The 23,969-nt window shown below is 42.2% G+C and overlaps 1 non-coding gene across 1 annotated transcript; it reads right to left on the reverse strand.

Moving 5' to 3' along the window:
- Positions 1 to 22,813: 22,813 nt before the first annotated feature.
- LOC118924933 (U6 spliceosomal RNA) lies at positions 22,814 to 22,920 on the reverse strand. Its single transcript, XR_005029792.2, has one exon. It is a non-coding gene; the product is annotated as a U6 spliceosomal RNA (small nuclear RNA).
- Between the last annotated feature and the right edge of the window lie 1,049 nt (positions 22,921 to 23,969).

Here is a 23,969-nt window from a genome sequence, read left to right on the forward strand (position 1 = left end):
TCATTTCGCCATTGTATGTCCATGGCTCCTTTATCAAATATTAATTGACCATATATGTCTGGGTTAATGTCTGGATTCTCTAGTCTGTTCCATTGGTCTGTGGCTCTGCTCTTGTGCCAGTACCAAATTGTCTTGATTACTATGGCTTTATAGTAGAGCTTGAAGTTGGGGAGTGAGATCCCCCCTACTTTATTCTTCTTTCTCAGGATTGCTTTGGCTATTCGGGGTCTTTGGTGTTTCCATATGAATTTTTGAATTATTTGTTCCAGTTCATTGAAGAATGTTGCTGGTAGTTTCATAGGGATTGCATCTAATCTGTATATTGCTTTGGGCAGGATGGCCATTTTAACGATATTAATTCTTCCTAGCCACGAGCATGGGATGAGTTTCCATCTGTTAGTGTCCCCTTTAATTTCTCTTAAGAGTGACTTGTAGTTTTCAGAGTATAAGTCTTTCACTTCTTTGGTTAGGTTTATTCCTAGGTATTTTATTTTTTTTTGATGCAATTGTGAATGGAGTTGTTTTCCTGATTTCTCTTTCTGTTGGTTCATTGTTAGTATATAGGAAAGCCACAGATTTCTGTGTGTTGATTTTGTATCCTGCAACTTTGCTGTATTCCGGTATCAGTTCTAGTAGTTTTGGGGTGGAGTCTTTAGGGTTTTTTATGTACAGTATCATGTCATCTGCAAATAGTGACAGTTTAACTTCTTCTTTACCAATCTGGATTCCTTGTATTTCTTTATTTTGTCTGATTGCCGTGGCTAGGACCTCCAGTACTATGTTAAATAACAGTGGAGAGAGTGGGCATCCCTGTCTAGTTCCCGATCTCAGCGGAAATGCTTTCAGCTTCTCGCTGTTCAATATAATGTTGGCTGTGGGTTTATCATAGATGGCCTTTATTATGTTGAGGTACTTGCCCTCTATTCCCATTTTGCTGAGAGTTTTTAACATGAATGGATGTTGAACTTTGTCAAATGCTTTTTCAGCATCTATGGAGATGATCATGTGGTTTTTGTCTTTCTTTTTGTTGATGTGGTGGATGATGTTGATGGACTTTCGAATGTTGTACCATCCTTGCATCCCTGGGATGAATCCCACTTGGTCATGGTGTATGATCCTTTTGATGTATTTTTGAATTCGGTTTGCTAATATTTTGTTGAGTATTTTTGCATCTACGTTCATCAGGGATATTGGTCTGTAGTTTTCATTTTTGGTGGGGTCTTTGCCTGGTTTTGGTATTAGGGTGATGTTAGCTTCATAGAATGAGTTTGGGAGTATCCCCTCCTCCTCTATTTTTTGGACAACTTTAAGGAGAATGGGTATTATGTCTTCCCTGTATGTCTGATAAAATTCCGAGGTAAATCCATCTGGCCCAGGGGTTTTGTTCTTTGGTAGTTTTTTGATTACCGCTTCAATTTCATTGCTGGTAATTGGTCTATTTAGATTTTCTGTTTCTTCCTGGGTCAATCTTGGAAGGTTATATTTTTCTAGGAAGTTGTCCATTCCTCCTAGGTTTCTCAGCTTGTTAGCATATAGGTTTTCATAGTATTCTCCAATAATTCTTTGCATTTCCGTGGGGTCCGTCGTGATTTTTCCTTTCTCGGTTCTGATACTGTTGATTTGTGTTGACTCTCTTTTCTTCTTAATAAGTCTGGCTAGAGGCTTATCTATTTTGTTTATTTTTATTTTTATTTTTTTTATTTTATTTTTTAAATAATTATTTTTTATTGAAGGGTAGTTGACACACAGTATTACATTACATGAGTTTCAAGTGTAGAACACAGTGGTAGAACATTTATATACATAATTCTAGGTTCCAGCTATCACCCTACCAGGCTGTTACAATATCTTGACTATATTCCTTATGCTATACATTACATCCCGGTTACTAATTTATTTTACCATTGGAAGTCTGTCCTTTTTTTTTTTTTTTTGTGAGGGCATCTCTCATATTTATTGATAAAATGGTTGTCAACAACAATAAAATTCTTTATAGGGGGGTCAATGCTCATTGCACAGTCATTAATCTACCCCAAGCCTAATTTTTGTCAGTCTCCAATCTTCTGAGGCATAACAAACAAGTTTTTACATGTAGAACAAATTCTTACATAATGAATAAGTTACATGGTGAACAGTACAAGGGCAGTCATCACAGAAACTTTCGGTTTTGCTCATGCATTATGAACTCTAAACAGTCAGTTCAAATATGAATACTCATTTGGTTTTTATACTTGATTTATATGTGGATACCACATTTCTCTCTTTATTATTATTATTTTTAATAAAATGCTGAAGTGGTAGGTAGATACAAGATAAAGGTAGAAAACATAGTTTAGTGTTGTAAGAGAGCACATGTAGATGATCAGGTGTGTGCCTGTAGACTATGTGTTAATCCAAGCTAGACCAGGGCAATAAAACATCCACGTATGCAGAAGATTTCTCTCAGAACGGGGGGGTGAGGTTCTAAGCCTCACCTCTGTTGATCCCCAATTTCTCACCTGATGGCCCCCCTGCGACTGTGCCTGTCTTAGGTTGTTCCTCCCTTGAGGAATCTTACCCGTCTCTGGCTAACCAGTCATCTTCCGGGGCCATACAGGGAAATGTGAAGTTGGTAAGTGAGAGAGAAGCCTTATTGTTTGAAAAAGTTAGCTTTTTACTTCTTTGCATATTTATGCCCTGTGGCTTCTATGCCCAGCATTTGTCTTGAGGTATCTTTACCACTTGGAAGAATTATGATACTCGGTAAATTTGATATGAGGCACGAATTCTATTTAAGGGTTGTAATTAGGAAGGAAGAAGAAAAGCTATAGAAGTAGCAGGCGGAAGAAAACATGGGAAGATTGATTATTTCTTTGATATATCTTCTTGTAGAGTAACTTCAGCATGTATAGGTTTTAAGCTACTACTTAAATTGCACACACACATTAACATAATAGGAGTATAGTTACATAACCAAAGCATATCTGTAATTACCAGCCATCTCCAGTGAAACCAAGAAAACCAGTTAGGCACCTTAGGCATTTGTGAAAACTTATCTATGATATGGTGGATATTGTCCAAGTGAACTTGAACAGTCTGAGAGAAATCAGACAAATTAAAACAACCCATTCCTGGGGAATGTTCACATCCCTTATGTTCTTTTAACAGTAAATAGTCTGTAGTTGTAAGACTTTGGAGCGCTACAATTTGCACTTCTCCAAATTCTTGGTTGAGTTCCAACAGTATAGATCCAGTCCAATTTTGTTGATTTACTGTATGCACAGACCAGCTTAGATGTCTCCTTCCTCATTCCAATGGCAAGTCCAGGAACTGGTGGGATGAGTGCATCTACAGCTGTAGCAGTGCGTGGATCTTTGTTGGGGTTTTTTGATGATCATCTTCTGGCATGAGTCTTCCAGAGGGTGCAGATGTTGGAAGTTCTTTTTCATATCATATCTTAGTTCATTTTCGGGGTAGCCCAATTAGGCTTTGATCCTCTGTATAAACACAAACAGACCCTTTGCCTACACTTTTATATGCCCTTTATACCCTTGTGTAGAATTCGTTGGAGGTTACCACACAGGAACTGCCTTTTTTTTTTTTTTTTTTTTGCTATCACTAATCTACACTTACATGATGAATATTGTGTTTACTAGGCTCTCCCCTATACCAGGTCTCCCCTATAAACCCCTTTACAGTCACTGTCCATCAGCATAGCAAAATGTTGTAGAATCACTACTTGCCTTCTCTGTGTTGTACAGCCCTCCCTTTTCTCCTACCCCCCCATGCATGTTAATCTTAATACCCCCCTACTTCTCCCCCCCTTATCCCTCCCTACCCACCCATCCTCCCCAGTCCCTTTCCCTTTGGTACCTGTTAGTCCATTCTTGAGTTCTGTGATTCTGCTGCTGTTTTGTTCCTTCAGTTTTTCCTTTGTTCTTATATTCCACAGATAAGTGAAATCATTTGTTATTTCTCTTTCTCCGCTTGGCTTGTTTCACTGAGCATAATACCCTCCAGCTCCATCCATGTTGCTGCAAATGATTGGATTTGCCCTTTTCTTATGGCTGAGTAGTATTCCATTGTGTATATGTACCACATCTTCTTTATCCATTCATCTATTGATGGACATTTAGGTTGCTTCCAATTCTTGGCTATTGTAAATAGTGCTGCAATAAACATAGGGGTGCATCTGTCTTTCTCAAACTTGATTGCTGCGTTCTTAGGGTAAATTCCTAGGAGTGGAATTCCTGGGTCAAATGGTAAGTCTGTTTTGAGCATTTTGATGTACCTCCATACTGCTTTCCACAATGGTTGAACTAACTTACATTCCCACCAGCAGTGTAGGGGGGTACCCCTTTCTCCACAGCCTCGCCAACATTTGTTGTTGTTTGTCTTTTGGATGGCAGCCATCCTTACTGGTGTGAGGTGATACCTCATTGTAGTTTTAATTTGCATTTCTCTGATAATTAGCGATGTGGAGCATCTTTTCATGTGTCTGTTGGCCATCTGTATTTCTTTTTTGGAGAACTGTCTGTTCAGTTCCTCTGCCCATTTTTTAATTGGGTTATTTGTTTTTTGTTTGTTGAGGTGTGAGAGCTCCTTATATATTCTGGACGTCAAGCCTTTATCGGATGTGTCATTTTCAAATATATTCTCCCATACTGTAGGGATCCTTCTTGTTCTATTGATGGTGTCTTTTGCTGTACAAAAGCTTTTCAGCTTAATATAGTCCCACTTACTCATTTTTGCTGTTGTTTTCCTTGCCCGGGGAGATATGTTCAAGAAGAGGTCACTCATGTTTATGTCTAAGAGGTTTTTGCCTATGTTTTCTTCCAAGAGTTTAATGGTTTCATGGCTTACATTCAGGTCTTTGATCCATTTTGAGTTTACTTTTGTATATGGGGTTAGACAATGGTCCAGTTTCATTCTCCTACATGTAGCTGTCCAGTTTTGCCAGCACCACCTGTTGAAGAGACTGTCATTTCGCCATTGTATGTCCATGGCTCCTTTATCAAATATTAATTGACCATATATGTCTGGGTTAATGTCTGGATTCTCTAGTCTGTTCCATTGGTCTGTGGCTCTGCTCTTGTGCTAGTACCAAATTGTCTTGATTACTATGGCTTTATAGTAGAGCTTGAAGTTGGGGAGTGAGATCCCCCCTACTCTATTCTTCTTTCTCAGGATTGCTTTGGCTATTCGGGGTCTTTGGTGTTTCCATATGAATTTTTGAATTATTTGTTCCAGTTCATTGAAGAATGTTGCTGGTAGTTTCATAGGGATTGCATCAAATCTGTATATTGCTTTGGGCAGGATGGCCATTTTGACGATATTAATTCTTCCTAGCCACGAGCATGGGATGAGTTTCCATCTGTTAGTGTCCCCTTTAATTTCTCTTAAGAGTGACTTGTAGTTTTCAGAGTATAAGTCTTTCACTTCTTTGGTTAGGTTTATTCCTAGGTATTTTATTTTTTTTGATGCAATTGTGAATGGAGTTGTTTTCCTGATTTCTCTTTCTGTTGGTTCATTGTTAGTATATAGGAAAGCCACAGATTTCTGTGTGTTGATTTTGTATCCTGCAACTTTGCTGTATTCCGATATCAGTTCTAGTAGTTTTGGGGTGGAGTCTTTAGGGTTTTTTATGTACAGTATCATGTCATCTGCAAATATTGACAGTTTAACTTCTTCTTTACCAATCTGGGTTCCTTGTATTTCTTTATTTTGTCTGATTGCCGTGGCTAGGACCTCCAGTACTATGTTAAATAACAGTGGAGAGAGTGGGCATCCCTGTCTAGTTCCCGATCTCAGAGGAAATGCTTTCAGCTTCTCACTGTTCATTATAATGTTGGCTGTCGGTTTATCATAGATGGCCTTTATTATGTTGAGGTACTTGCCCTCTATTCCCAGTTTGCTGAGAGTTTTTAACATGAATGGATGTTGAACTTTGTCAAATGCTTTTTCAGCATCTATGGAGATGATCATGTGGTTTTTGTCTTTCTTTTTGTTGATGTGGTGGATGATGTTGATGGACTTTCGAATGTTGTACCATCCTTGCATCCCTGGGATGAATCCCACTTGGTCATGGTGTATGATCCTTTTGATGTATTTTTGAATTCGGTTTGCTAATATTTTGTTGAGTATTTTTGCATCTACGTTCATCAGGGATATTGGTCTGTAGTTTTCTTTTTTGGTGGGGTCTTTGCCTGGTTTTGGTATTAGGGTGATGTTAGCTTCATAGAATGAGTTTGGGAGTATCCCCTCCTCCTCTATTTTTTGGACAACTTTAAGGAGAATGGGTATTATGTCTTCCCTGTATGTCTGATAAAATTCCGAGGTAAATCCATCTGGCCCGGGGGTTTTGTTCTTTGGTAGTTTTTTGATTACCTCTTCAATTTCGTTGCTGGTAATTGGTCTGTTTAGATTTTCTGTTTCTTCCTGGGTCAATCTTGGAAGGTTATATTTTTCTAGGAAGTTGTCCATTTCTCCTAGGTTTCCCAGCTTGTTAGCATATAGGTTTTCATAGTATTCTCCAATAATTCTTTGCATTTCCGTGGGGTCCGTCGTGATTTTTCCTTTCTCGTTTCTGATACTGTTGATTTGTGTTGACTCTCTTTTCTTCTTAATAAGTCTGGCTAGAGGCTTATCTATTTTGTTTATTTTCTCGAAGAACCAGCTCTTGGTTTCATTGATTTTTGCTATTGTTTTATTCTTCTCAATTTTATTTATTTCTTCTCTGATCTTTATTATGTCCCTCCTTCTGCTGACCTTAGGCCTCATCTGTTCTTCTTTTTCCAATTTCGATAATTGTGACATTAGACCATTCATTTGGGATTGCTCTTCCTTTTTTAAATATGCTTGGATTGCTATATACTTTCCTCTTAAGACTGCTTTTGCTGTGTCCCACAGAAGTTGGGGCTTAGTGTTGTTGTTGTCATTTGTTTCCATATATTGCTGGATCTCCATTTTGATTTGGTCATTGATCCATTGATTATTTAGGAGCGTGTTGTTTAGCCTTCATGTGTTTGTGGGCCTTTTTGCTTTCTTTGAACAGTTTATTTCTAGTTTAATGCCTTTGTGGTCTGAAAAGTTGGTTGGTAGGATTTCAATCTTTTGGAATTTTCTGAGGCTCTTTTTGTGGCCTAGTATGTGGTCTATTCTGGAGAATGTTCCATGTGCACTTGAGAAGAATGTATATCCCGCTGCTTTTGGATGTAGAGTTCTATAGATGTCTATTAGGTCCATCTGCTCTACTGTGTTGTTCAGTGCTTCCGTGTCCTTACTTATTTTCTGCCCAGTGGATCTATCCTTTGGGGTGAGTGGTGTGTTGAAGTCTCCTAGAATGAATGCATTGCAGTCTATATCCCCCTTTAGTTCTGTTAGTATTTGTTTCACATATGCTGGTGCTCCTATGTTGGGTGCATATATATTTAGAATGGTTATATCCTCTTGTTTGACTGAGCCCTTTATCATTATGTAGTGTCCTTCTTTATCTCTTGTTACATTCTTTGTTTTGAAGTCTATTTTGTCTGATATTAGTACTGCAACCCCTGCTTTCTTCTCACTGTTGTTTGCTTGAAATATGTTTTTCCATCCCTTGACTTTTAGTCTGTACATGTCTTTGGGTTTGAGGTGAGTTTCTTGTAAGCAGCATATAGATGGGTCTTGCTTTTTTATCCATTCTGTTACTCTGTGTCTTTTGTTTGGTGCATTCAACCCGTTAACATTTAGGGTGACTACTGAAAGATATGTACTTATTGCCATTGCAGGCTTTAAATTCGTGGTTACCAAAGGTTCAAGGTTAGCCTCTTTAGTATCTTACTGCCTAACTTAGCTCACTTATTGAGCTTTTATATACACTGTCTGGAGATTCTTTTCTTCTCTCCCTTCTTGTTCCTCCTCCTCGATTCTTCATATGTTGGGTGTTTTGTGCTGTGCTCTTTCTAGGAGTGCTCCCATCTAGAGCAGTCCCTGTAAGATGTTCTGTAGAGGTGGTTTGTGGAAAGCAAATTCCCTCAGCTTTTGTTTGTCTGGGTATTGTTTAATCCCACCGTCATATTTGAATGATAGTCGTGCTGGACACAGTATCCTTGGTTCAAGGCCCTTCTGTTTCATTGTATTAAATATATCATGCCATTCTCTTCTGGCCTGTAGGGTTTCTGTTGAGAAATCTGACATTAGCCTGATGGGTTTCCCTTTATAGGTGACCTTTTTCTCTCTAGCTGCTTTTAACACTCTTTCCTTGTCCTTGATCTTTGCCATTTTAATTATTATGTGTCTTGGTGTTGCCCTTCTTGGATCCTTTCTGTTGGGGGTTCTGTGTATTTCCGTGGTCTGTTCGATTACTTCCTCCCCCAGTGTGGGGAAGTTTTCAGCAATTATTTCTTCTAAGATACTTTCCATCTCTTTTCCTCTCTCTTCTTCTTCTGGGACCCCTATAATACGGATATTTTTCCTTTTGGATTGGTCACACAGTTCTCTTAATATTGTTTCATTCCTGGAGATCCTTTTGTCTCTCTCTATGTCAGCTTCTATGCGTTCCTGTTCTCTGATTTCAATTCCATCAATGGCCTCTTGCATTCTATCCATTCTGCTTATAAACCCTTCCAGAGTTTGTTTCATTTCTGCGATCTCCTTTCTGGCATCTGTGATCTCCCTCCGGACTTCATCCCATTTCTCTTTTGTATTTCTCTGCATCTCTTTCAGCATGTTTATGATTCTTATTTTGAATTCTTTGTCAGGAAGACTGGTTAGGTCTGTCTCCTTCTCTGGTGTTGTCTCTGTGATCTTTGTCTGCCTGTAGCTTTGCCTTTTCATGGTGATAGGAATAGTCTGCAGAACTGGGACGAGTGACGGCTGGAAGGACTTCCTTTCTTGTTGGTTTGTGGCCCTCCTCTCCTGGGAGAACAGCGGCCTCTAGTGGCTTGTGCTGCGCAGCTGCGCGCAGACAGGGTTTCTGCTTCCTGCCCGGCTGCTATGGAGTTAATCTCCGCTGTTGCTGTGGGCGTGGCCTGGCTCGGGCAGCTACTCCAAAATGGTGGAGTCGCGTTGGAGCAGGAGCGGCTGGGAGGCTATTTATCTCCGTAAGGGGCCTCCCTGCTCCCTGCAGCCCAGGGGTTAGGGTGCCCAGAGATCCCGGATTCCCTACCTCTTGATTTAGTGACCCGCCCTGCCCCTTTAAGACTTCCAAAAAGCACCCGCCAAAACAAAACAACACCCACCAAAAGAAAAAGAAAAAAAATTTTTTTAATTAAAAAAAAAAAAAAAAGTTTTTAATTAAAAAAAAAAAAAAAAAAAGGTGGTCGTTCGTTTTTCTTTATTCTCCGGTGCCAGCCTCAGGCCTCTGCTCACCGGTCTTGCTGCCGTTTCCCTAGTATTGGGGTCCCTATCCCTTTAAGACTTCCAAAAAGCGCTCGCCAAAACAAAACAGCAAAAAAGCAAAAAAAAAAATGGTCGCGCGCTTTTCTTATGTCCTCTGTTGCCCAGCCTCCAGTGCCCGCTCACTGTTCTTGCTGCCCTGTTTTCCTATTATCGAGCGCCCTGCACTCTGGCCCGGATGGCTGGGGCTGGGTGCTCGGCAGCCCTGGGCTCCGTCTCCCTCCCGCTCTGCCTGCTCTTCTCCCGCCGGGAGCTGGGGGGAGGGGCGCTCGGCTCCCGCTGGGCCGGGGCTTGTATCTTACCCCCTTCGCGAGGCGCTGGGTTCTCTCAGGTGTGGATGTGGTCTGGATATTGTCCTGTGTCCTCTGGTCTTTATTCTAGGAAGGGTTGTCTTTGTTATATTTTCATAGATATATGTGGTTTTGGGAGGAGATTTCCGCTGCTCTACTCACGCCGCCATCTTCCGCCCCTCCTCTCTAATTCTCTTTGATTGGACAGGCAGAGGCCCCTCAGGGTTTGACCCTACCCTACCTATGGTTGACAGAGTCCCCTGAAATTCAAAGGGCATTAGCCCCAACAAACTTAGGGTGAGGAAAGACAAATCCCCTTCTTCCCTTGCTGAGCTATGCATGAGGAGGCTGTTTGAATGGTGCACTGAGGAAATCTATCACACACTCCGTGCCTAAGTGTACTATGCTGAGGCCCGTGCAGAGGAACCAGGGTCTGGATCAGAACTTCCAGAAGGAGCAGAGAGAGAGCATGCTGGTGAGGTCCCACTACAACCAGAACTCGGAAACTACCCTTGTTTATTGGGAAGGCAAGAGGTAAATCAAGGTATGGGCCATGCTGGTAAGGAGCAATTAAGTCCAGCAGGCCAGAGAGGGAGGTGACTTATCACTGTTCACTCAACCCCCTGTCTGTAGGGGGACACCCCAGTATGAAGCCTCAGGCCAGGTGCTGGACACATGTTCCTGTGTTCTTTTCCTGATGGGAGCTTCCTCTTCAAGTCTAAAGCCAGACATGCCTCTGGTGTGCATTCTGAAGAACTGGGAGCAATTTGATCCCCACACCCTGAAAAATAAGTGACTTACCATCTGCACACAAGCCTGGTCTCAATGCACACTCACTGATGGAGAGGCCTGGCCTCCTGAGGGAAGTATTCAATACAGTAAGATTATGCAGCTACATTTATTTTGCTACAAGGAAAGGAAATGATCAGAAGTCCCATATGTACAGGCTTTCTTTGCCCTTAGGGAAAATAAAGGAATATGCCATAAATGTGGGTTAATTCCTGACCCAACTCTTAACACTTAACTCCCCCGCATCAGCCGCACCATGTCCACCCACCCTGTCCAGGTTCAGGTCCACTTGCTGAGACTCCAAGAGTCAAACCACAGGAGAATGACCTCCCCAAGCATCATTGGGCCGATTGCCCCGCCAGGCTCCCCAGGGGGTAAAAAGTGTAAAAAAGCAGTTATGTCCATCCTTATTGTCCCTACAAGAAGTATCCAACGGAGAATGGGAACTGATTCGCAACCATGTCCCTTCTCCCTCCAAGACTTGAGGCACATCAAACAGGACCTGGGTACGCTTTCATATGACCCAGTCGAGTACATAGAAGCCTTCCAAGGACTTATCTTGACATCTGAGTGGTCCTGGAAGGATGTTATGCTTATATTGAACCAAACCCTTACCAGAGGGGAGAAAGAAGAAGTGACCAGGGGAAGCTTAGAGTTTGGAGATGATTGGTGCACCATACATGCAGGCGGCAAACCTCCAGAGGAACTAACCCGAGTCCCTACTGGCATCAGGCAGTGCCATTCACTGACCCAGAGTGGGGCCAAGATGCAGACGATACCGATACCTGGCACTGGAACCACTTTATAACCTGTATTCCAGAAGGCCTAAAACGAGCATGAGTAAAACCTCTGAATTATTCTATATGATCAGCAGTAATACAGGAAGAAAGAGAGAACCCCTCGGCCTTTCTGGAACGACCCAGGGAGGCACTGGTGAGACATACCTGCATGCCCCTGGAGTCCCCAGAGGGCCCAATTGTTCTTAGAGATAAATCCGTCACTCAGTTGGCCCCAGATATTGGGAGGAAGGTATGAAAGTTGGCGTTTGGCCCAGAACAGAATCTGGAGAACATCCTGCAAGTCACCACATCAGTTTTCTCTAATGGAGATAAGGAGGAGAGCAACGATGGGGACAGGGAGAGAAGCCAAAGGCAGGGGCGTTCATGACGGCCTTGCAGAGAGTCACCTTTGGGCTGCCGAGGTTGGAGACACGGAGACCAGCCCAAGGACTGGGCCCAGGACTTGTTTCCTTTGTGGCAGAGATGGGCATTTTAGGCAAGAATGCCCTAAACTTGGCTGCCAAAAATCACCAGGGCCCTCAGCTCTGTCAAGGAGACCCCTGGAAGCAAGACTGCCTGCCCTCAGAGGTGCAGGCAACTGGGGTCGGGCCTGCACCAGTGTGGTCGGGACTGAAGGGGCCCGGGGCTGCCCGTGGGGGCTCCTGTCACCATCATAACTCCACAGGAGCCCTGGGCGGCTCTCTCTGTAGGAGGCCACACCGTTGATTCCTTGCTTGATATGGAAACTGCCTATGCAGTCCTCCACCATAGTCCTGGCCCTCCCCCCTTCTGGTCAGCTATGATCAGAGGCGTATCTGGGAAGCCCATGACCAAATATTTCACTCAGCTTTTAGGTTGTGAATGGGACTCTCTGCTGTTCTCCCATGCCTTCCTGGTGGTCCAGAAAGTCCAGCACCACTTCTAGGCCGTCATATACTTTCTAAGGTGCAAGTCTCTGTATACATGAACGTGGAAAGGGACAAGTGATATCTCCCTCTGGTGGAAGCAGACATTGATCCTGAGGTCTGGGTGACCAAGGGATTATTGGAAGGGAAAAATCAGCCCAACCAGTACAGATTCATCTTAAAGGCCCTCATCACTTTCCTCATAAGAGGCAGTATCCCTTGAAAACAGAAGCTCATGAAGGTCTAAGGCCAATTATTAATAACTTGAAAACCCAAGGTCCCTTGATAGCCTGTAACACTACATATATATAGTCCTTGTAACACTCCCATATCTGGAGTACAAAAGCCAGACGGAAGCTGGTGCCGTGTGCAAGACGCGCGAGCCAATCATGAAGCAGCTGTGCCCCTGCATCCAGTACTACCTAATCCCTATACCCTGTTATCCAGGATTCCCAAGGGAGCAGCATGGTTTACTGTGGTAGTTCTGAAGGATGCTTTCTTTTGTATCCTGCTTGCACCTGAGTCCCAGTTTCTCTTTGCTTTTGAGGATCCTGTAAATCCCTCAGCCCAGTTAAACCGGACAATTTTGCCCCAGGGATTCAGAGATAGCCCACATCTATTTGGGCAGGTCTTAACCAAAGACCTGGCATCCTTTGATTCAGGGGAGGCAGAAATCATCCAATATGTGGATGATATACTTCTATGCACCACCACAGAGGCTGAGTGTCAGGAAAGCACTCAAGAGATCACTGAACTCCCTAGCTGATTGTGGCTATAGGGTCTCCCATCAGAAAGCACAGATCTGTCAGCAACAGGTGAAGTATCTGGGCCTTAACCTCTCCCAAGGTACCAGAGCCCATTCTCTGCCTTGCCCTCTTCTATCAGACACCTAAGAGGACTGCTGGGCATCACTGGATATTGCAGAATTTGGATCCCCAAACATAGTTAGGCAGACCCCTCTACCAACTTCTTAAAGAAGCCCAAAGAGAAGGCACCATAAAACTCCAATGGGAACCTGATGCCATTAATGCTTATGAGACTTAAAATAAAGCCCTGCTCCAGGCCCCCACCTTTTAAGCCTGCCCACTGGAAACTGGAAACTGGTTTACCCTACTTGTCACTGAGCTATCAGGAGTGGTGCTGGGAGTACTCACCCAACCTCGAGGAGAAATGCAGTGGCCCGTAGCTTATCTAAGCAAGGAGCTGGACCCAGTAGCTAAGGGCTGGCCACACTGTCTGAGGTCTGTGGCAGCCGTAGCCCTGCTAGTACCTGGAGCCACAAAACTGACCCTGGGAAGAGACCGAATAGTACATGCACCCCATAATATCACCAGCTTATTGAGCCCCACCCCCACCCCCACTGAGGAGACCTGCAGTTGTCAGGCTACTAAAATATCAGTCACTCCTCTTTGAGGGCCCTATCACCCAGTTGCGGACATGCTCCACCCTGAACCCAGCCACCTTTACCCCTGAATCCATGAGCGAAGGACCTGAGCACAATTGCCGACAGGTCCTCACCCTAAACGATTACACCAGAGAAGATCAGAAATACTCCCTTAGAGAACCCAGAGCTTGTCCTCTTCACAGAGGTCGGTTTCTTCATTGAGCAGGGCCAGAGGAAAGCCGGCTACACAGTTGTCACTCTGTGGGATACTATCAAGTGCCAGTCACTTCCACTGGGCATGAGTGCCCAGCTGGCAGAGTTAATAGCCCTCACTCAAGCCCTTGAAATAGGGAGAGGAAAGAGGGTTAATACATACTGCGATGCTAGTATGCCTACCTAGGGCTGCATACCCATGCAGCCATATGGAAAGAAAGAGACTTTTAAATTCTGAAGGTTCCCCTATCAAATAGCATAGTGAAATCAACCAGTTGATACAAGCTGTGCATAAGCCTAAAGAGGCAGCAGGCATTCACTGCAGAGGCCACCAGAAGGGAATGGATGAGACAACAGAAGGAAACAGGTGAGCAGATACAAAAGCCAAAGCAGCAGCCGGAGAGACTTATAGGGCACCTATTCAGGCCCCTCTGTTATGGAGAGGTCACAGGTATCAAGGCCTGGATTCACCACTCCAGAGTAAAAGCCCGAAAAAACTACTTTCAAGACCTCTCAGACAACACAGATGAAGAAGAACCTACTGCACAGAGCACCGAGTGTCAGAAACCTGAGCACGCCTGTGAACCTTTAGAAGACCTGAAACTACTGTTCAGAATGAAATCTTCCCCTACTACCAACGCTTAAGATAAGTACCCTATGACTCCCAAATACTGGATTCTTTGGTTCTCATTCTAATGAGCCTACTCATTGCTTCATATTACTGTCAGGGATCACCTCCTATAAGATCAATATGAGACCTATGTTATTCTTCTACCTATTGCTGTCTAATGCCCCTTCTGTAATAAATTAATCTAACTCCTTTTTAAATTGGGCTGGAGATGTAGCTAGGATAAATGAAATTCATCCTGTTGGATATGTGGAATACTTCATGTTTCTAGTGCCTCTGGAATCCCTTGGTGGGTGTCTCCACTTCAGGGACATGATTGGTTTCAATGACAAATTTTTATAAATGACACACAGACTGCCAAGAGTGCATTAAATGCTAGAATAACTAATTAGAATGTGAGATTCTGGCCCATTAATGAAACTTTACTGAACAAAGGGCACAAATTCCCTTTCTCCTATAAGGGCACGAAAAACTTAACCCCATTATAGCATTACCCTAACTGCAGAATGCCTCCAGACTGCCAATTCTCCTTATAAATAATCACAGATACAAAAATGTTTTTTTTTCAAATCTGGGATGCATTCATTTGGGTTATGCCAATGGCAGGACACTTGAACCAAAAGGCCCCCCTCTGTTGGAAGCAAAGAAACCATTCTGATAACCATTGCCTAAGCTTTACCCAGTGTTTAGGGTGGCTTCCCAAGGACCACTTGTTCACATATAACTAAAGGCACAGACTTGTTCACCACCATCGGCTGTTCTGCCCTGGTATCCGTTGGCCAGCCGCAGATGGCACTCACTGGCCCTGTGGAACTGATCTCCCCCAGGATGGATAGGGAGGGGGGTGCTAGGATTCCCTTTGTTAGAAGGACATTAGGTCAAAGACATCCCACGCCCTGCAAACTTCCCAAGCCTCCGACATTGATGGACTAGGATCATTTTTCATGGGTATGATCACTTAGCTTCCATTTTCATACCGTCTCTTGGGCTAGATTTGGTATATTGAATCCTTAACCAATTTTACTCAAAAAGGCCTTAAATGATACAATCCAAGGAATTGCTCTCCTTAATATCAAAGTTAAATTAATGTATCAAGCTGTTATACAAAACAGGATGAGGTATCTTAACAGCAGCATAGGGGAGAACATGTGCCATAATTAAAGGTGAGTGCTGTGTGTAAATTCCAGATTATTCACAAACGTTTCTGATTCACTCTAGGATCTCCAGAGTCAGGTCCAAGCTGCGTCAGATCCTGAGGTCCCGTGGACCACTACAATATGGAACTGGTTTTGTAAATCCTTTTGGTGGAAATCTATTCTACTTATCAGACTCATCTTTATTGTTATACTAGTATTTGGCCCCTGTCTACTTAGCTTAGTAATACAATTTGTTCTATCTCACCTAGAAGCCATAAGTCTACAGAAGGTGATGGAAAGGGAGCCCAGGATGGAAGCGCCCATTTTCTGAGGCCCCTAGATGGGCCAGTGATGGAGACCTGACTGTACCCTTCACTTCGCCCCTCTCAGCCTGAAGCAGTCAGAGTGGCCATCGCCCAGCGCCCTAACAGCGCTTAGGGTGTCCATATATAGAGGGGAGAATGAGTTAGGGAGGCCGCAGGGAGTAACCCCTGCCCAGTCAGAGCAGAGTGTGGCCCCTGGAAAAGAACAAAGTCTTACTGAGGCGTCGGGAATGTAGAGAAAAAAGCAGGGTGCTTGAGGCTGAAACAATGTAACAATGTACAGAGAAGCCCCCTCCCTCACTCCCCACCCTACGCCTCCCCACGCTGGGACCCAGTGATACGGAACAGCTTGCTGATTATAATCACGTAGGCACATTAGTTTAACACAGGGTAACCTTTAATGAGATTGGTTAAAACATAACTAGCATTCTAGCAGAACCTATAGAAAGCAGACAGCTCCCACTGCAACAGGCATAAACCCTAGACATCAAGACCCCAGTTCCATCCTTTCTCTTATCCTGAATAGAACTTTCTCTGTAAATCTCCTACCTTGCTCATTCACGACGTTCATTCTTTGACTCCACGAGCAAGAACCCCGGCATCGATGAACATTAAAGTTTATCCCACAATTGCAAAGATCAGTGCAATGTCAGAAAATCTTCAGTGTGATTGATCCCTTTGACAAATTAAAAGAGAAAAAATTCATATTGTTCTATCAGTAGATGAATAAAATACACTCAAAATATCCAACTTACGCTCATATATTCTTTAATCTCAAAACCTATAGCAAACGTCATACTGAATATTAAAGAATAATAGATATTAAATTCAACAATTTTGTAAACTTAAATGCAATGGATGAATCTGCAGAGAGTCAAATTACCAAATTGCTAAAGATTCAAATTGCCAATTATTAGGAAAGATGTGGAGCAACTGAATGCATTACAGGTAGGAATGTAAAATAGTACTCCTGTTTTGGAAAACAGTTCAGTAGATTTTGTACAGTTAAGCATACCTTATCATAGACCATACCAATTCCACTTCATTATTTAGTCAAGAGAAATGAAAATGTACGGTCACCCGAAGACTTGTACATGAATGCTCATGGCAGCCTTATTTAAAATAGCCCCAAACTGGAAACAATCCAAATGTCAATCAACAAGTGAATAGATAATTTATGGTATATCTATACCATGGAAGCAATGTAAATGAATTAATTTCTGATACAATATGAATGGACTTCAAAAACATTTTGGTGAGCAAAGGAAGCAGGACACAAAAGAGTATTTGCTGTATTATTCCACTGGCATAAAATTCTAGGAAAGACAAATCTCATCTACAGTCCTACAAAGCACATCGATGAATCTGTGGTGCTTGGGGTTATGGGTCGAGATTGGGAACCACTGGAATGATGGAAACATTCTGTATCATGACAGGTGTTGGCCACATGAGTGCATGTGTTTCGTCAAAACTCATTTAACTGCACACTTAAAATGTGTGCATTTTACTTTATGTAAATTATACTTAATGAAGTTATTTTTTAAAAAGTAATAGCATTTTTATGCAATAGCCAACTAGAAAATGTAGTAGAAAAAGGCAATAGCAATGAATTACAAAACACTTCAAAATACACAAGAACTTTATGGAATTAATTATAAAATATTATTGAAAGATGTAGAAGAACCAAATAAATAGAGAAATAGACCAGATTTCCTGAATGTAGAGATCAACATCACAGAGATGTATATTCAACACAAATTGATTCTAGGTCCAATGCAATTCCAATAAAAAATCCAACAAATTTTTGGTGGAATGTCACAAATTGTTACTAAAATTCATATGAAAAAGTGAAAAATCCAATAGCTAAAATATATCTGAAAAAAAAAAGAATTAAGAAGAAGAACTTGAACTACTGAACATAAGAAATTATCATGAAGCTATAGTATTTAAAACAGTGATAATTGAATTAAAAAATGGAATAGAGGAAATTAAAAAATGGATGAAGGAATAGAAAACAAACACGTGTTTATATGAGAACTTGCTATAAGATAGTGGAGGTATTGCAAATTAGTGAAGAAATGATATTACATATAAAAAAATGAAATTAGATTCCTACCTCATACAGTATATAAACAAAGAAACAAACAAACCAAAAAGGAAATACAGCTAATCTTGGGATACAGAAGGGTGGTATAAGCAATGGAAGAAACTGCAAAAGAAAACATCAATATATTTGTCCATAAAAATTTTAAATTTCTAATATCAAAGAAATGAAACTATATACACAAGACTGAAAGAAAAAGTATTAAAATTATTAATGTCTAAAGAACTCTTTTAAATCAATGAAATGAACATAAACATGTCAATGTAGGAAAAGACAATGGGCACTGAAGAAACAAACTGGAAATTAACAAATGAAGAAATGTATTATTTAACTATCAAACTCTTTCAAATTAAAATGAGATGCTGTGTTTTTACCTGCCAAATAGGTAAATTAAAAAGAAAACTCTCTAATTATTCAATACTGGCCAAGGTGTGTTGGGATAGGCAATCTCATCCATTGCTGGTAGGGGTGGAGACTGGCAGATTTCTGGAAAGCAATTTGACAGGTACACCATGACTTTTAAAAAATGTATACCTATTGCATTATGGTTTATAATAGTTAAAATTGAAAAAATTAAACGTCTAACAATAATTAAATAAATGAAGGTATATACATATTATAGACTGTTCTGTAGCTAGTGGAGATCACAGTTTGAAGATATATTTAGTTGCAGGGGGAAATATTCAATAGAAAAAGGAGCCTACAAATTTATATAAAAACAATTCCAATTTTTAAAAACATATGGATAGTATAAAAACAAGATTGGAAATAAATATAACAACATTTTAACAGTGATTATCTCTGAGTGCTAAAATTATGGAAGATTTATATTTTCTTCTCTATGTTTTCTTAAATTTTCAACTTTTCTACAATAAGTATGCCTTAATTTTGCACACAGAAAATACATAAATATCAGAATGAATAAAGAGACATATGTACTAGGCACCTCAAATAAATGACTCATTGAGAGTTTAAAATAAACATAGTATTAAGGTTCTGGAAGTCAAAACAAAAGGCAAACAAACAACAAGACAAGAAATAAAGAGTGTTAGTGAGGATGTGGACCAAAGGGAACCCTTGTGCACTGCTGACGGGATTGTCAATCGGTGTAGCCGCTGTGGAAAACAGTATGGAGGTTTCTCCAAAAACTCAAAATAGAAATACCATAAAACCCAGCAGGCCCACTTCTGGGAATTTACCCAAAGAAATAAAAACTGTTAATTTAAAAAGATACATATTGTAGCTCTGGGGGGGAAGGGTGTTCCCTAGCCTGGGGCAAATCCCTTAAGAAAGCAGTGAAACCAGAATAAGTCAAGGGAAAGGGTAGATTGGGAGAAACTGTTTTTATTGCCCGTAGCTTGCTCAAATTCACTACCTAAGCCTGGCCCCCAGCTGTCTCCCCCACTCCTGCCACCGCTAATGCTCTCTCACAGCAGCCAGCCCACCCCTTCCAGGAGGAGCTCCAGTGGTGGGTCCTTGGTGACTGGCAGATGCCAGACCAATTATGTACCAGGAACAGAGAGGCCATCATCTCTCCACCCCTTGCCCTGGAGGCTGTGGGAGGCTGCAGTGCGAAACAGCTACTGATATGTAAATAGACTAAGGCTAGTGGGGAGATTCTGGAAATTCTGCAATTTACCCCATAATCCACCCTCTGGAATTCTCACCTCACAATCTACATGCCTCCAATCTTCTGCAATGGCCCCTGTGCGAGAAAGCTAGAGCACTATAACCAGACTAATAACAGAAATTATGATACAGATAGCAATAAAATCATGACAATCCTCAATCCTGAGGATCCAGCTGGGTTTAATGTCCTACTCAGATTAAGACCACAGCTTGTCCATCCACAGGAAGCCTGCAGCTGAACCGGTAGGGAGCTCCGTGCACACTCAGCAAGCAGTGCTGTGGCTAGGAGGTGGGCCCAGGCTGCAAGGACTGTAGAAGAGAATGACCTTAAGGGCTGTAAGATACATGTGTTAATGACACCAGCTTAGGCAAATCCTGTCCATCAGGTAAGATGCATGCAAGAGAGTGGTCCTGTGCCGGGACGGTGCAGGTGGGATGTGTGCAGACAGGGTCCTGTGCTGGGACAGTGGCAGGAATGGGGTGGATGCAGCACTGCTGAAGGCACTGGCCACAGTAATGAGACAAACTCCCCCACAAGGTGCTTTCACCTTCTAGCTTTGGACGCACTACCCTGACCTCTGGTGGCTGCTGGGCAGTTACTCCAGGAACACGCAGGAGGCCAACTTCCAGGCCTTGTTTCCAGGTGCCAGCAGGGCCAGCCATCACTGGTCCATGTGTCGAGATGTCCAGGGCCATGTAGTCTCAGTCACATAATGAGCTCCTGCCAGGCAGAGGCAGGCCTCCTGATGAACCACAGCCCACAGTGCTCTCTGCCCTGGACCAGTTCATCTGCTCCATCCTTCCCTGGGGATGGCAAGGCAAATGGCCTGCAAGTGGCTGCCAGAGGCCCTAGTCACATGGACATCTAGGCTGTCCATTTTGCAAAGGTGGAGGTGACTGTACACGTTTTATCCCACCCCACTTGATACCCTTACATGCCAAGGGGCACAAGGGCTTCTGAATTTGTTCCAAGTGTGAGACAAACACTCTCCAGTAGCCTACGAGACCCAAAACCTCTTGCAGTAATACCACAGTTACCTGTAAGAGAATCAGAGGTGAGCATAACATCAGGCACATCAGATTCCCCTATTCACAACCCCACTCCTTCCTGTGTCTCCCCCACACCTCTTGCAGCTTGCATTTCTCTGCTGCCTCCTCCCTTGCCTGTAGTATGTCTCTCAGCAGCGTGATCTCAGTTCTCAATAGCTTTTGTTCCTTTTTCAAAGCATCCCACAACCTCTCCCTGTTCTTCGAATCAACGCTGAAGTGCCTCTCTCTCCTTCATAAGCTTTTCCAGTGCCTCAAGAAACAGCCACCCCACCATTCCTACTGCCTTGCGGCTCCTCAGTCCCCCTAAGGGGTCCCCTATTTTGCAGAGGACCAACTCTGCTGCCTCTGGTATCCCCACCCTTCCCCAATTCTGGGGAGGAGCCCACTCCTGTAGGAGGCACTTTACCGGAGATCAAGGCCCCACTGGGGAATCCCCAGGTGAAACCCTGCCACCCACAGGGCGGGTGGTTATTGGGTGGATCTCCACCACCCACGGGGGATCCAAGGGTATTTTCCCACCATCTCTAGGGGCAGCCTGCCCAAACAGCACACCCGTGAGGGCAGATTTCAGGTTCACTGGATCCTACTGACTCATGCCGGTTGTAGCTCCAAGGGGAAGGTGTTCCTGGCCTGGGGCGAATCCCCCAGTGAAACCAGTGAAACTGAAATAAATCAAGGGGAAGGATAAATTGGGAGAAATCATTTTATTGCTCACAGCTTGCTCGAATTTGCTAGCTAGGCCTGGCCCCGTCTGTCTCCTCTGGCCACCACTCAGGCTCTGCCATCCTAGTGTGCTCTCTACTTCCCACCTGCCCTTCTGGGAGGAGGCCCATTGGTGCGTCCTTGGTGACTGGCAGATGCCAGACCAATAATGTACGAGGAATGGAGAGGCCATCATCTCTCCCCCCTTGCCCTGGAGGCTGTGGGAGGCTGCAGTGCGAAACAGCTACTGACATGTAAATGGACTAAGGCTAGGTGAGAGATTCTGGAAATTCTGCAATTTACCCCACTTATGCACTCCTGTGTTTCTTGTAGCATTACTTACAATAGCCAAAAAATGGAAACACACTGATGTCTATGGATAGATGGATTAAAAAGATGTACATATATACAATGGAATGTTTCTCAGCCATAAAAAAGAATGAAATCTTGCCACTAGTGGTAGCATGGATAGACCTAGATGGTATTATGCTAAGTGAAATAAATCAGAGAAAGAGAAATACTATATGATTTCACTTATATGTGGCATCTAAAAAACAAAACAGATGAAGAAACAAACAGTACTGAAATAGACTCATAAAAACACAGAACAGATTGGTGGTTGTTATAGTGGGGGGGATGGGGGAATGGGCAAAATAGGTGAACGGGGAATGATTATTGAAAATATTTGCTATCTTGGTCTGTGTGATGGTTACATGAGTGTATATAAATGTAAAAATTCATCCAGCTATACTCTAAAATTTTTGCATTTTATTGTATGAACCTCAATATAAAAAGTTAAAAAAAAGAAGAACAGGAGGAAAACATAACAGGTTATATGTTCAAGTAAAAGAAGCAAGCAATTTGATCTGGAGCAGCATTTGCCAAAATGTGTTCTGTGAACTTTAGTGCCATTAAATTATTCCTTCTTATGTAATATTAGGAAGAATTATGGAATGATATAAGGAAAGGTTCCTTGGCTGTAAGATTGGGTACAAAAGTAAAATAGTTTCTTTACTTCTTTTAAACCTTTGGTAAGCCAAATATCTGAAATGCTTTTATTCTTAATAGTTGCATGTTGTAGATTCCAAATAATGGGTTTTGCAGTAGGCATTCTGTTTTGTAAATCTAGGAAACTAATGTATATTTTAGCCTAAATAGATGCCCGTTATCAGAGTGCCTAGGGGAAGGTCAGATTTTTCGATAAAGGCTGTTGGAACTCTGTTGGAACTCTTAGTTAAATATTTGACCCAGACTCTAAGGTCTGTGCTGTTACCATGGAAGAGTGAATTTTAGTCTGTAAATATTAGGGCAAACGTTACCAGTTTACATCCTCGACTATATCATACTAAAACCTGGTCCCTGAGGTTGATCTGATTTGGTTTGGTGTCTTGTATAATTTAGCTGTAGATAGTATTATAATTTAAACCTCTCACGTTATGTAAAGTGTTGAATGGGGTTATTTAGTTTTATCCATAAATATTTAGAGAAGCTTTGCTAAATACATGAACTTCTGGTTTTTGTTTTTGAAATATGGAAAGCTTCATGAATTTGTGTGTTATCCTTGTGCAGGGACCATGCCAACCTTTTCTGTATTGTTATAATCTTAGTGTATGTGCTGCTGAAGCAAGCACCACGGACTTCTGTTTTAGTCTGATACCAAGTGACAGGCCAGTGGGTTCAGTTAAGGCTGTTCCTGGTTTGAGTGAAAAAGGATCTGGTTCTAGTAAGTAGGGGGTAGCTTATCAGGTCATTTAAATTTAAGTTACAGAGAAGCTAACACACAGTTCTGCTTGCCACTGTTTAGAATTGGACTTTGATCCTTCAAAAGCTATTTTTAATTTTTTTAGGTTGCCAGAGGTATTCTGTTGCATATTTGGAAGGACCAGTAAGCATAGGTCCAGGGCAGTGTCAGGAGAAATAATTTTCATCAAGTTTGTGAACAAATAGGCTCCCCATGGTCTGAACCTGTGCTCTCCTAACACCTTTTGATTTTGTACCATGATCAATAAAAAATTCTGTGCACAGAATCCATGTACGTATATTTGTTAATTAATTAATGATGTACAGGTACTACAGTACTAACGTGAGGTATGTTATAAGCGTATAAAAGGAAATACAAAAGTAACTTTAATTTTAAATAATATTAGCAGCATCTTCATGTATTTATTAGCTAATACGTCCAAGCAATGCATAGGTTGTATAGCTCATCACGAAGGATAGTGGTATATTTGAAATGGTCTTAGATAATTCTCGTTTTTTGTTGTTGGCTTCTTAGCTAATCTCGTTGTAATTACCATTTTTATTTGACAGTGTGGCTCACAGAGCTGGGGGCTGCCTGCCTGACCATTTCCTTCTGTGGCTTCTGCTTGCATTGTTGGTATTGTCTGCAGTCAGATTCTCACTGCAAACTTTTTAAGCCACTGGTCAACAACATCGTAAGTCTTAAAAAGCAAACAAATGTCTCTGGGACGGTAACACACTGCCACCATGTCCGAGTCTGAGTTTGGGGGAAATAGTAAGCCCCATCACTTTCAGGGCCTGAGAAGCTAGCCTGCCAGTGGTTGCAGGCACAGAGCTCTTTGTGCATCTGGAACTAGCACGGTGCCTGGAACCCTGCAGCTGCTCAGTGCAAATTTTCTTAATAAGGAGGCAGGACACTGTTTGACAGCGGGCTTTCTGA

The sequence above is a fragment of the Manis pentadactyla genome, chromosome 2, assembly GCF_030020395.1.
Source record: "Manis pentadactyla isolate mManPen7 chromosome 2, mManPen7.hap1, whole genome shotgun sequence".
NCBI classification, from domain to species: Eukaryota; Metazoa; Chordata; class Mammalia; order Pholidota; family Manidae; genus Manis; species Manis pentadactyla.